The following is a 15,526-nucleotide window of genomic DNA, read 5'->3' as shown; positions in this document are numbered from 1 at the left end:
ACTCAACATCTCCTGATGCTCAGATGTGACAACACTGGTGAGTTTCCCAGACCTAGAGTACTTGACACTGAAATGCTACCCCTACTACCTGCCGTGGGACTTCACCTGTTATCCTGACAGCAATTTACACCCCCTGCCCCCCACAAAATGCAGATGTGAAGACTGCGCTGGAAGAAATATATACCATGACAAACTGCCTTGAGATGAAGCATCCCAAGTCCTTGTTCATTGTGGCTGGGGACTTCAACCAGACTAAATTCGAGAGTGTTCTACCGTCATCAGGTCTCCTATTCCACCAGAGGCCCAAACATCCTTGACCACTACTATACTAACATCAAACATGCCTATCACTTATTCCCCCATCCACACTTCGACAAATCAGACAAGACTGTGCTCCCAGCTTACAAGCAAAAACTGAAACAGGAGAATCTGCAGAAGAAAGTCATGCAATATTGGTCTGCAGAAACAGATGATGTCCTCCGGGACTGCTTCAAATCAGTGAACTGGCCAATATTCAACAATTCACAGACCAACCTAAATAAGTATGCCACCACAGTAACAGAATTCAATAGTAAACGCATAGAAGACTGTGTGCTAAACAAGCTAATCCGAGTATATCCTAACTGGAAACCACGGACGAATAGGGGTATCCACTGCTTACTGAAGTTCAGGGCTGAATCGTTCAAATCAGGTGACCTTGACCTATACAGGGAATCCTGACATATCCCATGGAGAACCCAAGATGCCAAGAGACAATATTGTATGAAGCTAGACTCACTGATCATGGCAAGGTGTATATGACATTATAGGCTACAAGGTAAAGACGAGTAGAATCACCGGCAAAAAAAACCTCTTCCCAATGAGCTCAACGCATTCTAAGCTCGTTTTGAGCAAGAGGTCAGCAAGAGGGTTCCTTATGCCCTAGCCGAACCAGTATCGAAAGTCACAATCACAGATGTCATATCAGCCTTCTGGAAAGTTAACCTGCGTAAAGCAACTGGACCAAATGAGCCTCTTTTAAGGTCAAACCAAATAATAGCGGACAAGCACTCAGATCCTCTTGGACCAGCTGGTGGGGTCATTTGTAAACATCTTTAACCTCTCTAGATTAAATCAAGATGAGGGTTATGCCTTACGAAGAGATATTGAACAGTTTAGGCCCACGCTTTCTGGAGTTTAGAAGAATCATGGGAGATCAAATTGAGATCTACAGCATGATTAAAAGGCATAGATAAGATAGACATGGAACAGATGCTTCCTCTTACGGGCCTTTCTAGGACGAGAGTTCATAGTCTTAGGACAAGGAGTAACAAATTTAAAACAGAATCGAGGAGAAACTATTTCTCCCAAAGGGTTGTGAATCGGTAGAATTCACTGCCCCAAAGTGGTGGATGCTGGGACAATGAATAAATTTAAGGAGGAGACAGACAGATTTCTAATCGGTAATTGGTCAAATAGGATGGGGAGAAGGCAAGAAAATGGGTATCAGCCATGATTGAATGGCAGAGCAGACTTGATGCGCCAAATGGCCCAATTCTGCTCTTACATCTTATAAGCTCTCCTTTCTTTGATGAGGTCTCCAACTGCATCTTAAGAGACATGATGTGGATATGCCGGCGTTGGACTGGGGTAAACACAGTAAAAAGTCTGACAACACCAGGTTTTAGTCCAACCGATTTATTTGATAGTAAACTCTCTAGCTTTCGAGGGGATTCCCTCACCTGAAGAAGAGGGAATCCCCTCGAAAGCTAGTGAGTTTACTATCAAATAAATCGGTTGGACTAAAACCTGGTGTTGTCAGACTTTTTACCATCTTAAGAGATAGAACATAGAACATAGAACATTACAGCGCAGAACAGGCCCTTCGGCCCACGATGTTGCGCCAACCAGTTATTTTTTAAAAAAACACTGACCCACTAATCTGAACCAATCCCTTTTCGTCCATAAACCTATCCACAGATCTCTTAAACGCCCCCAAACTAGGCGCATTTACAACCGCAGCAGGCAGGGCATTCCAATCCCTCACCACCCTCTGGGTAAAGAACCTACCCCTGACATCCGTCCTATAACTACCACCCCTTAATTTAAAGCCATGCCCCCTCGTGCTAGCATTCTCCATCTGAGGAAAAAGGCTATCACTATCCACCCTATCTAAACCTCTAATCATCTTATATGTTTCAATAAGATCCCCTCTTAGCCTCCTTCTTTCCAGCGAAAACAACCCCAAATCCCTCAGTCTCTCCTCATATGACCTCCCCTCCATACCAGGCAACATCCTGGTAAACCTCCTCTGCACCCTCTCCAAAGCCTCCACGTCCTTCCTGTAATGTGGGGGTTGAACTATGAGGAGAGGCTGAATAAACTAGGCTTGTACTCGTTGGAGTTTAGAAGAATGAGGGGAGATCTCATTGAGACGTATAAGATGATGAATGGGATGGATAGGATAGAGGTGGAGAGACTCTTCCCACTGAAAAAAGACAGTAGGATTAGGGGGCACAGCCTCAAGATAAAGGGGGGGCGTTTTAGAACGGAGTTGAGGAGGAACTTCTTCACTCAAAGGGTGGTGAATCTCTGGAATTCTCTACCCGTTGAAGTGGTGGAGGCTGCATCGCTAAATATTTTCAAGAAGCGGGTTGATGGGTTTTTGATAAGAGAGGGGATTAAGGGTTATGGGGAGAGGGCCGGAAAGTGGAACTGAGCCACGACAGATCAGCCATGATCTTATTGAATGGCGGGGCAGGCTCGAGGGGCCAGATGGCCTACTCCTGCTCCTATTTCTTATGTTCTTATGTTATGTTCTTAGAACTGCACACAGTACTCCAAGTGCGGCCACACCAGAGTTGTGTACAGTTGCAACATGACACTGCGACTCCTAAATTCAATCCCCCTACCAATAAACGCCAAGACACCGTATGCCTTCTTAACTACCTTATCTACTTGATTCCCAACTTTCAGGGATCTATGTACACATACACCTAGATCCCTCTGTTCCTCCACACTATTCAAAGTCCTCCCATTAGCCCTATACTGAACACATCTGTTACTCCTACCGAAATGAATTACCTCACACTTCTCCGCATTAAACTCCATCCGCCACCTCGCGGCCCAGCTCTGCAACCTGTCTAAGTCACCCTGCAAACTATGACACCCTTCCTCACAATCTACCACACCACCGACTTTGGTGTCATCAGCAAACTTACTAATCCACCCAACTATACCCTCATCCAGATCATTAATAAAAATTACAAACAGCAGTGGCCCCAAAACAGATCCCTGAGGCACACCGCTCGTAACCGAACTCCATGACGAATATTCACCATCAACCACCACCCTCTGTCTCCTATCTGCCAGCCAATTCCTGATCCAAGTACCTAGATTACCCCCAATCCCATACATCTGCATTTTCTGCAGAAGCCCACCATGGTGAACCTTATCAAACGCCTTACTAAAATCCATATATACCACGTCAACTGCCTTACCCCTATCCACCTCTTTGGTCACTTTCTCAAAGAACTCAATAAGGTTAGTAAGGCACGACCTACCTGCTACAAAACCATGCTGACTGTCTCTAATCAATTCATTACTCTCCAAATAACTATAAATCCTATCCCTAATAATTCTTTCTAAAACCTTGCCCACAACAGAAGTAAGACTCACCGGTCTATAATTCCCGGGGAAGTCTCTGTTCCCCTTCTTAAACAATGGGACAACATTCGCTGTCCTCCAATCTTCCGGTACTATACCAGAGACCAACGATGACCTGAAGATCAGAGCCAGAGGCTCTGCAATCACCTCTCTGGCCTCCCAGAGAATCCTAGGGTAAATCCCATCCGGACCAGGGGACTTATCTATTTTCAAGCCCTCTAGAATATCCAGCACATCCCTGGTTTCAACTGCAATATTTTCTATTTTACACCCCTGCACCCCAGTGTCCTCCACAGCTACATTCATGTCCCCCTGCGTGAACACCGAAGAGAAATATTGGTTCAATGCCTCTCCAATCTCTTCCGGTTCCACACAACTTCCCTCTACCGTCTATAACTGGCCCTAATCTTGCCCTAACCAACCTTCTGTTCTTGACATACCTATAGAACGCCTTAGGATTCACCTTAATCCTATCAGCCAAAGTCATCTCATGTCCTCTTTTAGCCCTTCTTAACTCCCTCTTCAACTCCCTCCTAGCCAATCTAAAGCTTTCTAAGATGCAGAGATAATGTAGTTGAAGTAAATCAGTCATGATTCTATTGAATTGCAGATCAGGCGCAAAGGAGCAATTTATGAATCGAGTATCTAATTATGTTTAAAGCATATTACAACAAAGGAAGCACTTTTAAAAGTGTAGTCACTGTTTTAATGTAGGAAGCACAGCAATCAAATTCCACAAATAGCAATGTGATACCCAGGTAATGTTTTATGATGCGAATCAAGGGATACCATTCCCTACAGGGTTTAAGTAAAATTCAAATGTGGATGGGCAGCACTGCTGCCTCACAGTGCCAGAGACCCAGCCTTGGGTGACTATCTGTGTGGGGTTTGCATGGTCTCCCCATGTCTGCACGGATTTCCTCCAGTTTCCTCCCACAATTCAAAGATGTGCGGATGGCAATGCTAAGTTTCCCCTTAGTGTCCAAAGGTGCAGTAAGTAGTCTCACAATGCCAAGCTAAAGTCCAACAGGTTATTTGGTCGCACAACCTGATGATGGGGCAATTCTCCAAAAACTGATGCTACCAAACAAGCCTGTTGGACTTTAACTTGGCGTTGTGAGACTGCCCACTGTGCCTACCCCAGTCCAACATCAGCAACTCCACATCACGTCCAAAGCTGTGCAGGTTAGGTGGATTAGCAATGGTAAATTGCCCCACAGTGTCAGGAGGACTAGCAGGGTAAATACGTGGGCTTATGGGGATAAGGCCTAGATGGAATTGTTGGTGCAGACTGAAATGGGCCGAATGACCTCCTATTGAATGTTGGAACTGTATGAGAATTTTTAATGATTTGCTGAATCTGCACCTTCTTTCAAGGGGGCACTAGGCTTCTCCAAGATCCGTTTGTACTCGCGTCACATTCTGCAAAGGAGTTGCTGAATGTTGTTGCTCCACCAAGTTGCTCTTCTTTCCTGTGACAGTCTGGAACACAACAGTCTTCCTCCCGCCACCGTGGGAAGAAAACTCCAGCCCCGGGTCCGCATAAAGCCACGCACAACCTGACCGCACTCACTCGTTCGCTGCGCCTCTTACCAGTGAATTAAACGCAGAAGATCGCACGAAATCCCGCTATCGCTCGGCCTTTCTTTTTAAGTCCGTACCGAAACTGAGCCAAAAAAATCCAACGACCCCAAACTGCGCGCGCTTTCCTCACCGACCAAGCAGCACTATGCGCATGCGTGCGTTCAAACTTAGCGCGCGCGCTTCGCATCAACGAAGTAGGATGGCGCGCATGCGTGCGTTCAAACCTGGCACGCGCGCTTCGCATCAATGAAGTCGGATGGCGCGCATGCGTGCGTTCAAACCTGGAGCACGTCTCATCTAGGAAGCAGCACTGCGCATGCGGGTGTTGAAACACGGCGTGCGCATTTTAATGAGGTGGTTCCGGTCCCCAATGGACACCGAGTGATAGCTTCGCTTCTTAATCGACACTGCGAAGCTATCCGGCGGCCGTTTGGTGGAGAAGATGTCCAACAGCGATAGGGAACAAAAAAAAAGTTTGTAATACCTCAGCAGGTCGGAGAAGGTTAACTTCCATGAACCTAATTCGCATAAGGAAGGGGTTCATCATTTCGCTCTGCGATAAGGACAGTTTCTTCACTCCAAGGCCTGTGAATATTTGAAGTTCTTTATTCTGCAGAGTTGAGAATTTTCACCACAGTGATTGATAAATTTTGGGGCACTAAGGGCTATGGGGAAAGTTTGGATAAGTGGATTTGAGATTCACCGTGATCCTGTCAAATGGTGAAGCTAACTGGCCTTGCTCCAACTCCATTTTTTAAATAAGTGTATGAAGTAAACCCAACAGAATTGACGAGCAATCTTCTCCAGTTCCCCCTGGTTTTGCGGGAACCCTTCTTGCAAATACTCCCTTGTGATTTTTCACTTGATGTCAAGTGTTTTTTGTATCAGCTGGTCATGTAAAGGATTTTTATAGTAACTTCATTGCAGTGTGAATGTAAGACTAATAAATAAACTTTAATCTACTCTCTTAACTTTACTGAATCACAGAATTGTCATGATTCAAGTCTTAAAGATGCCATCTTGAATAGCAGGTTAGTTTTAAAGATTTGCATTCTAATCAGTAATCCGTAAACTGTCTTTTCTGTTATATGCTCTGTCTGAGGCCAGAACTCTCTATTCACTTGACGAAGGGCAAACACTGAAAGCTTGTGAGTTTACTATCAAATAAATTGGTTGGACTTAAACCTGGTGTTGTCAGACTTCTTACTGTGTTCAGGTAACACCCCAGGACTGCAGTGTGATAGAAGTCATATATCATTACCTATGGTGCCAGATTGTCAAGGACCATGGATTGTTAATATGTCTCTCTGTACGTGCCATAACGATTGAATTTTGTAATTAGAAACGTGTAGAGTAGTTGTAATTGGTTAAACACTACAGTGGGAAACAAGTAATCATAACTATTAGTGCAGATTGGATATTGATTACTTTTGAATGAGTGTACAATGTTGATTGCTGTATGTTAATTACTTGTAGGTGAGCCTAAATATATAATTGCGTTGTATTCCTCTGATCTGGGAATTAGCAAACCATGTAATGGAAAGCTGGTTCCTTTGTTATTGCTCTTAAATAAAGGCTGTTTTAAAATTCTGAAGAGCTTCATTTAGTCTCTTGAGAGGAGCAAAGAACAGAATAGCTGAAAACTTATTTTTCTCTCAAACCAATGGTGACAAGGATGGAATCTGCTCCCGACGGACATGATAACAAGACCATAGTTTGGTCAGTATTATCGTTCGTTATATTTCTGGCTCGATGCTGACGTGTGTCATTGCTGGGTGATGGATGGATCCAAGTTCAGAGTAGACTCTACGAAGGAAGTGGAGGGTGTGTGGTATTCGCATAAGAGGTTTATGAAGCAGTCTGAGTGCGTAGTATTCCCTCACGAATGTGGGAATTGTGTAGAGAAGGTGATCAGGAAGACCAAGTACGCACAAGCAGTTTGGAAAGCATAAAACAAATATGAAGAGTCAAAAGCTGAGGAGGCAAAGATCTTTTTCTATACCCTAGATATAATTGTAACACTACATTCTGCGCTCTCTCATTTCCTTCTCTATGAACAGTATGTTTTGTCTGTATAGCACGCAAGAAACAATACTTTTCACTGTATATTAATACATATGACAATGAATCAAATCAAATCAAAAGCCGCAAAGGTGAAACTTGGGTTCAGCAATGAACAGGGAGGAGAAGGTACAATATCCCTCTACTTCGCCTAAAAACATCATAACTCACTTGGAAAGTGCAAAAAACAGCAGTGGATTCCAACAGACACCCTGTGTGCAATAAAAGGTGGTGGAACAAACAATAAATGCTGAGAAAGCCACTGTGCTTATTCATTTAATTGGAACTGCTGAGAGTTCCTGTTCAAAAGAAACTTAAATTACTTTTAGAATGTAAAAGATTGGGATGGAGTTTGAAATTAAGCTGTACAAGTTGTTCCAGATTTTGAAGGAAAAGGTAAAGGTGATGCCTGTAAAATCAAGCTTTAGAAATTGGCTTAAATTAAACAAGAAAAGTTATAATGAAAGAGAATGGAGGATTGTTTATTTTAATCAAGGGATTTATATCGCGCTCTTGCTGTAGCTGCGAGAGAATGCTGAAACTTAACTGCGTGAAATTTGTGCGCTAAGAATTGGTCTGTTTCATTTGTTTTATGTTCATAGATTTGTTTTATCATTGTTTTGGGCTACATTTGTTAAGGTTTATCTTTCTGGGGAATTTATCTTGAGTTTTTACTTACAGGCATTTTGGAAGTTTAAAACAACCGTTAGAACACTTTCATAATTCATTTTGGTTATTGTTTTAAAGCACATGCTACATTTCTCAAGCTTTTATGTTTTCTGACTGATGTTGTGAGTTTTAGATAGCTATTTGACTGAAATTACTTAAATTACTGACATTTCCTTTTATTAGTAATTTTTTTTTGAAGTTGGGATCATGCTTACTGGCCAGAATCATGGTTCCAGGATATTTTGATAAACATGTAAGAATTTTAAAACCCAGATACAAATTCACATGTGAAAATAAGATAGTTTTAATGTAATAATTAATTAAAATTTGGGCTGTTTGAAAGATTATGACCAATTCTATATTGGATTAATCTTGGGTTAAAACCTTCTGTCAGGTTTGAAGAGTTATTCCTGACACAACTGGCACAATGAGAAAGTTTCCAATTTAAAAATTTTTCTGAAAAAAAATTTCTAAAGGAAAGATTGTTATTTAAAAATGAGTTAAATTAGAACTAAGAGTGGTGACATAATGATGTCACTTCAAGAACTTTTACTCCATCCCTTTTCAAACGAGCAGTAAATTAACTCTATTTATATTTTAGCAGGAATTGGAAATTGCAAGATCTTATGTTTCTGAATTGTCAGATATGTTCAGATAAAGTAATCTATTTTGTCCATGCAGGGTGTATCTTTTGTGTTTTATTTTGCAGGTAACTGCAAGTAAAATAAGATTTGCAATAGCTTCAAAGATTTGAGCATTTATTTGTAAATGTTCAATATCGTGGCAATAGTCAGTTTGATTCAAAATGTGAGTGGGCATCGAGTGAGGAGTTACAAAAAGACAAAGAAAGGAGGAGTACATAGAACACTGCAGCACAAACAGTCCCTTCGGCCCACAAGTTGCGCCGATCACATCTATACCTACCAAGCCATAGAACTATCTGTAACTCCCAATCCCATTCGATCCCATATACTCATCCAGAAGTCTTTTACAAGACCCCAGCGAGTTCGCCTCTACCACCACTGACGGCAGCCGATTCCACTCACTCACCACCCTCTGAATGAAAAACTTACCCCTAACGTTAGCATTGGGGTGTCCCTAGAAATGTAAATGGGTATAGTATGATAATGTTTTTCTCTTTTCATTCACAGGTTTTAAGTCGGTCCACCTCGTGTCCAACGAGGGGCATACACGCGATGGGTCGTACTGGGGCTGCTCTTGATTGTTCGAGATTGGCCTAGTGCTTCATGTCGTTAGTGTGTGCCTAAACTGGACAAGATACTGGGCAAGACGACAGCTCAGTGACTATCGCTGATTGCTGTGCAGACACATGGATTTGGGCCGGTGTCTGTGGGAGTTTGCGCATTCTCCCCGTGCTTGCGTGGGTTTTCTCCAGGTGCTCCGGTTTCCTCCCACACCTCAAAGATGTGCTGTTAGGCTGATTGGAAGGAATAAATTGTCCCTAAATCAGTTTTCCCTCAATCTGGATGGCCATAAAACATTAGATAGGGGTCATGGGTAGAGAGGTGGTGTTGAGATGGCAGCGTGGGCTCGTTGGGCCGAAGGGCCTGTTTCTCAGGCTGATTTTGTTCTTTGTTCTTATCTCCTCTGTACTTGCTTCCCAGCACCTTTAAACCTGTGTCCTCTCGTAGTGACCATTTCAGCCCTGGGAAATAGCCCCTGAGAATCCACCCTATCTATTCCTCTCAACATTTTATAAACCTCTATCAGGTCGCCTCTCAACCTTTGTCTCTCCAGGGAGAAGAGACCTACCTAGCTCCCTCAACCTATCTTCATAAGGCAAGCCTCCCAATCCAGGCAACATCCTTGTAAATCTCCTCTGCACCCTCTCAATAGCTTCCACATCCTTCTTGTAGTGAGGCGACCAGAACTGCGCACAGTACTCCAAGTGGGGTCTGACAAGGGTCTTATAAAGTTGCAGCATTACCTCCCGACTCCTAAACCCAATCCCTCGATTAATGAAAGCCAGTACACCATACGCCTTCTTGACCACATCCTCCACCTGCGAGGCCCATTTAAGAGTCCTATGGACCTGGACCCCAAGATCCTTCTGCTCTTCAACACAGCGAAGACTCCTACCCTTGATATTGTACTCCTGCATCCCATTGATCCTGCCAAAATGGACCACTACACATTTATCCGCGTTGAAGTCCATCTGCCACTTCTCCACCCAGTCTTGGATCCTATCTATGTCACGCTGCAACTTCTGACATCCCTCCAGAATATCCACAACACCACCAACCTTCGCATCGTCGGCAAACTTACTAACCCATCCCTCCACTTCCTCATCCAGGTCATTTATAAAAATGACAAACAGCAAGGATCCTAGAACAGATCCCTGGGGCACTCCACTGGTGACTGACCTCCATGCAGAAAAAAGACCCATCCACAACCACTCTCTGCCTTCTGCAGGCAAGCCAGTTCTGGATCCACAAGGCCAAAGCACCTTGGAAACCATGCCCTCTCACCTTCTCAAGAAGTCTTGCATGGGGAACCTTATCAAATGCCTTGCTGAAGTCCATGTAAACCACGTCCACCGCTCTTCTTTCGTCAATGTGTTCAGTCACATTTTCAAAGAACTCAACTAGGCTCATAAGGCACGACCTGCCCTTGACAAAGCCATGCTGACTATTTCTGATCATACTAAACTTCTCTAAATGCTCATAAATCTTGTCCCTCAGAATCCTTTCCATCAACTTACCAACCATTGAGGTCAGACTCACTGGTCGGTAATTTCCCGGGCTATCCCTGTTCCCTTTCTTGAAAATAGGAACCACATCCGCAATCCTCCGAAACCTCTCCCGTCTCCATCAACGATGCAAAGATCATCGCCAGGGGCTCTGCAATCATTTCCCTCACCTCCCACAAGTGTGAGGTTTCAGTCATCAGTCTTGAATGACTCTTAGCAATAGCACTAGCATTAGGGCTACAAGATTTGACTCCTCTATTCCATATATTCTGTCACATGAATGGGAATTACTACACTGTAGTCATAACCCAGCAACATGGAGACCATAGGCAACTTGTAGCTTATTATCCAACAAGCAACCAGCAGCTGCTGCAGGGCTGACCAGGTGCAGCTGTGCTCTTGAGTGTGTGGCATTGGTGGGAATCATAAGAATCATAAGAGCTAGGAGCAGGAGTTGGCAATTCATCCCCGCAAACCTGCTCTGCTATTCAGTATGATCATGGCTAATCTATTATTTTGTTATTTATTATTATCACAAGTAGGCTTACATTAACACTACAATGAAGTTAGTGTGGAAAATCCCCTAGTCACCACAGGTAAACTGAGTGAAGGGTCTGTTCTCTTCTTTAGAATGGATGTAGGCACAACTGGTTTGAAATAGAACTTTATTGAGCATCATTTAAAATCAACATTTACAGAAAGTGAAATAGGATTACTTGAGAGAAATAGGGAAAGTAGCAGAAGCCAACATTGCGCTGGTCAAAGAACTCAAAACATAGTCTGGATTGGACTGATTTAAACATCAGTCTGTGTCTACAATGTAACTAAATCCTTATCGGTGTTACGAAATTACCAGGTACAAACTGTGTCTAGCTGCATAAACAGCTGTGACTGTGAAAGCTTGTTTACTTCATGAGAAAGCCTGTTTACCTGACATTGGCATCCACCATGCTTTGGGATAATGAATTCCACAGTCTTACAGCCCTTTGAGAGAAGCAATTTTTCCTTATCTCTGTTTTAAAACTGCCACCCCTTATCCTAAAACTATGATCTTGTTCTAGATTGCCCTACAAGAGGCAACATCCTCTCCATGTCTACCTTGCCAATCATCTTGTTCACCTCAATTAGAGATCTCATTCTTCTAAAAGCCAGAGGGTATGAGCCTAATGTATGTTCTTATGTTCTTAAACAGCTTAATATCTCTTCATAACTGAAACCCCTCTTCTCTAGAATCAATCTAGGGAACCAACGCTGAACCACTTCTAATGCAACTACATCCCTCCTCAAGTAAGAGGACCAAAGCTGTACACAATATTCTAAGTGCAGTCTCACTAATGCTTTGTACAATAATAGCAACACTTCACTATTTATATTGTATTCCTTCAGCGATAGATGCCAAAATTCCATTTGCCTTCCTTAATACCTGCCATATCCACGTATTAGTTTTCTGCAATTCAGGCATGCAAACGTAGAATCATAAATTCCTGCAGTACACAAGTGGTCCATTCAGTCCATCAAGTCTGCAGCAAGAACACCCCGAGCCCTCTGCACTGAAGCACTGTGTAGTTTCTCTTCATTTAGATAGTAATTCGCCTTTGCATTTTTCTTACCAAAATGGAAAACCTCACATTTACCCACGTTAAATTTCCTCTGCCATTCAATTAACCTATCCACATCCGTTTGTAAATTTATTTCATTTTCGCAACTTACTATGCCACCTCTTTTAGTGTCATCTGCAAACTTGGTTATGGCACCTAGTCTTGTTGCATCCAAGTCAGTGATACAGTTTGTAAACAGTCGGGGCCTGAGAACTGAACCCTGTGGCATCCTCCTGGTTACATCTTGCCAACCTGAGACCCATTTATCCAGACTCTCTGCTTTTCGTTGGTTAGCCAATCCTCTATCCAAGCTAATATCCTTAATCCAATGTGAACTAACTTCTGCATTAACCTTTTGTGTGGCACCTTATCAAATGCCTTCTGGAAGTCCAGATACATGACATCTACAGGATAATCGTTATCCACTTTGCTTGTTACATCTTCGAAGAATTCAAACAAGTTAGTCAAACATGATTTTCCCTTCATAAAACTCAGCTGACTCTGATGGATTGCATTTTGACTTTCTAAATATCCTGTTATTACTTCCTTTATAATGGATTCTAACAATTTCACAACAACAGATGTCAAACTAATTGGCATAAAGTTTCCTACATTTTGCCTCCCTCCCTTTTTGAATAAGTGCATTATAATAGCATTTTTCCAATCCACCGGAACCATTCCCACATCCAGGGAATTTTGGAATATTGTAACCAATAGATCCACTATCTCCAATACCATTCTCTTTAAAACCCAAGGATGTTTGCCATGAGGCCCTGGGAATTTGCCTGCCTTCAATCTCAATAGTACTTTTTCCCTAATGGTGTTGATAGTTTTAAAGTATCTGCCTTTCTATAATGTCTGTGTTTTCTGTTACTATTGGGATAATATTCCTCTGCCATGAAAATTGAGGCAAAATATTGATTTAGTGCCTCAACAATTTCTGCACTCTCCACTATTAACTCCTCACTCTTCTCATTTCCAAGGGACCAACATTCACTTTAGTTACTCTTTTCGTCTTTATGTACTTATAGAAGCTTTTGCTATGCTTTCTATATTTTGTTCCACTTTTCTTAATTTACTTTTGTTCTTTTTGTTACTTTTTATAGTGACCCTTGTTGATCGTTAAAGTTTCCCAATCTTCCAGTGTGCCGCTGGCCTTTGCAATACGGTATGCTTTAGTTGTTGTCTTTCTGTTATCATAACTTCCTTGCTTAGCCATGTACATTTTTCCCCTCTCTTACCACCATTCTTCATCCCCGAGAATATATTTTAGATGGGAGGACTTGAATATCTCCCTAAATAACTGCCACTGTTCATCAACTGTCCTGCCTTGTATCTTCCTGCCCAGTCAACAAGGACCAAGTCTGTCCTCATGTCTAGGTAATTTCCTTTGTTTAAATCCAGAATGCTAATGTGTGACTCCAGTTTCTCACCCTTTAACTGAATTTGAAATTCTGGCATGATATGATCACTCTTCCCTGGAGGATCCTTAACTATGACATTCATTTGCCCTACATCATTACATAATGCCAAGTCCAGAATAGCCTGCTCCCTGGTTGGTTCCACAACATATTGCTCCAAAAGCAATCTCTAATACATTCAATGGACTCTTCCCATGAGGCTACCCTTCCCACTTTGATTATCCCAGTCAATATGCACCTTAAATCACCCATGATTCTTGTTGTACCTTTCTTACAAGCCCTCAGTATTCTTGGTTTCTGTGTGCCACTGTGGAGCTAAGACTGGGGACCTATAGATTGCTCTTCCTTCTCTTGGTATTTAATATTTCTACCCAGACTAATTCTACTATTGATTTTTAAAATTGATTTGGTTTATTATTGTCAAATGTATTAGTATAGAGTGAAAAGTATTGTTTCTTGCATGCTATACAGACAGAGATAGAGGAGGAAACAAGGGTGTGCAGAATGTAATGTTACAGTCATAGCTAGGGTGTAATTAAAGCATTGTTAGAGAGTTTAAGATAGTTAGAATGAAGTTTTACAAGCATTGAATGAGAGTAAAAGATAGAATTTGAAGGTATGCTGGGCACAGCTTGCAAGAAGTCACCTTGCTCTGGTGCCATCTTTGAAAAAGATGGGGCAGTGCCCAAACCATTTCTCACTACAGCAATAATCCCTTTCTTAGCTAACAAAGCTACACCGCCGCCTTTTCCGTCCTTTTGAAATGCTGACTACATTCGAACATTCAGTTCCCAAATCTGGTTTCCCTGCAACTGTAATTACCACTTAATCATATCCATTTGTCTCAATTTGTGCTGTTAACTCATTAATTTTATTCCAAATGCTTTGAGTATTAAGATACAAAGCTTTTAAGTTTGTTTTGTTATCTAATTTTCCTCCCCTTGTATGAATCCTTGGTATAATATGACTTTCATATGATCTGCCAGTACCTTTTGCTTTCTGTTGACACTCAGACTCATCACTAGCATGTACTCCTATCTTTTTTAACTTTGACTTCCTAATTTTCCATGCAACTGAGCCTGCTATTTAGTTTAAAGCCCTGTCCACCTCCCTAGTTATACAGTCCACACAAACATTTGTCCCAGCACAGTTCAAATGTAGGCCAGCCCAAAGGTACAGCCCTCTCTTTCCCAAGTATTGATGCTAGTGCCCAATGAACTGAAACCTATTTCTCCAACACCAGTCTTTGAGCCATGTATTCATCTCTCTAATTTTATGTATCCTTTGCCAATTTGCACCTGGCTCAGGTAATAAGCCAGAGATTAGAACCTTGGAGACTCTGGTTTTTAATTTAGTGCCCAACTCCTCAAACTGCCTACACAGAACCTTCACTCTCATTCTACCTATGTTGTTGGTACCTTCATGGACCTAAACCCCAGGATCCTCCCTCTCCATCTCTGAGCAAAATGTTCCGAACTCTGGCACCAGGCAAACAACACAGCCTTTGAGACTTTCGATCCTGCTATTTCCCTGACCTATACTATCCTTAATTATAACTACATTTGTCTTTCTCTCTCTCTTCTTCTCCTCCTCCTCCTCCTCCTCCTCCTCCTCCTCCTTCTTCTAACAACTCCCTGAACCTTGATGCAGTGGTCAGTTTGTTCATCCTCGCTACAGACTTTGCTTTCATCCACACCGGGAAAAAGAATTTCAAACCTATTGGACAAGGGGAGGGGTTGCAGCTCCTGCTGTGCTATCTCATGAATCCTTCTATCTGCCTCATTCGCAATCACAGTCTTCTGTCCCTGATCACTGACAAAATTTAAGGCAGTTAATCC

General features: G+C 42.4%; 1 protein-coding gene across 2 annotated transcripts in view; it reads right to left on the bottom strand.

The window, feature by feature from the left end:
* The window catches only part of ncapg2 (non-SMC condensin II complex, subunit G2), a 97,807-nt gene extending 92,458 nt beyond the window's left edge, over positions 1-5,349 (bottom strand). For both annotated transcript variants that reach the window (XM_080217481.1, XM_080217490.1), the window contains exon 1: positions 5,239-5,349. The gene's annotated coding sequence lies outside the window, so the exon portion shown is untranslated. The remainder of the gene's footprint in view (positions 1-5,238) is intronic.
* Between the last annotated feature and the right edge of the window lie 10,177 nt (positions 5,350-15,526).

The sequence above is a fragment of the Carcharhinus amblyrhynchos genome, chromosome 2, assembly GCF_965287045.1.
Source record: "Carcharhinus amblyrhynchos chromosome 2, sCarAmb.v2.hapA, whole genome shotgun sequence".
In the NCBI taxonomy this organism is placed as follows: Eukaryota; Metazoa; Chordata; class Chondrichthyes; order Carcharhiniformes; family Carcharhinidae; genus Carcharhinus; species Carcharhinus amblyrhynchos.
This window is presented reverse-complemented; position numbering and strand designations above follow the sequence as displayed.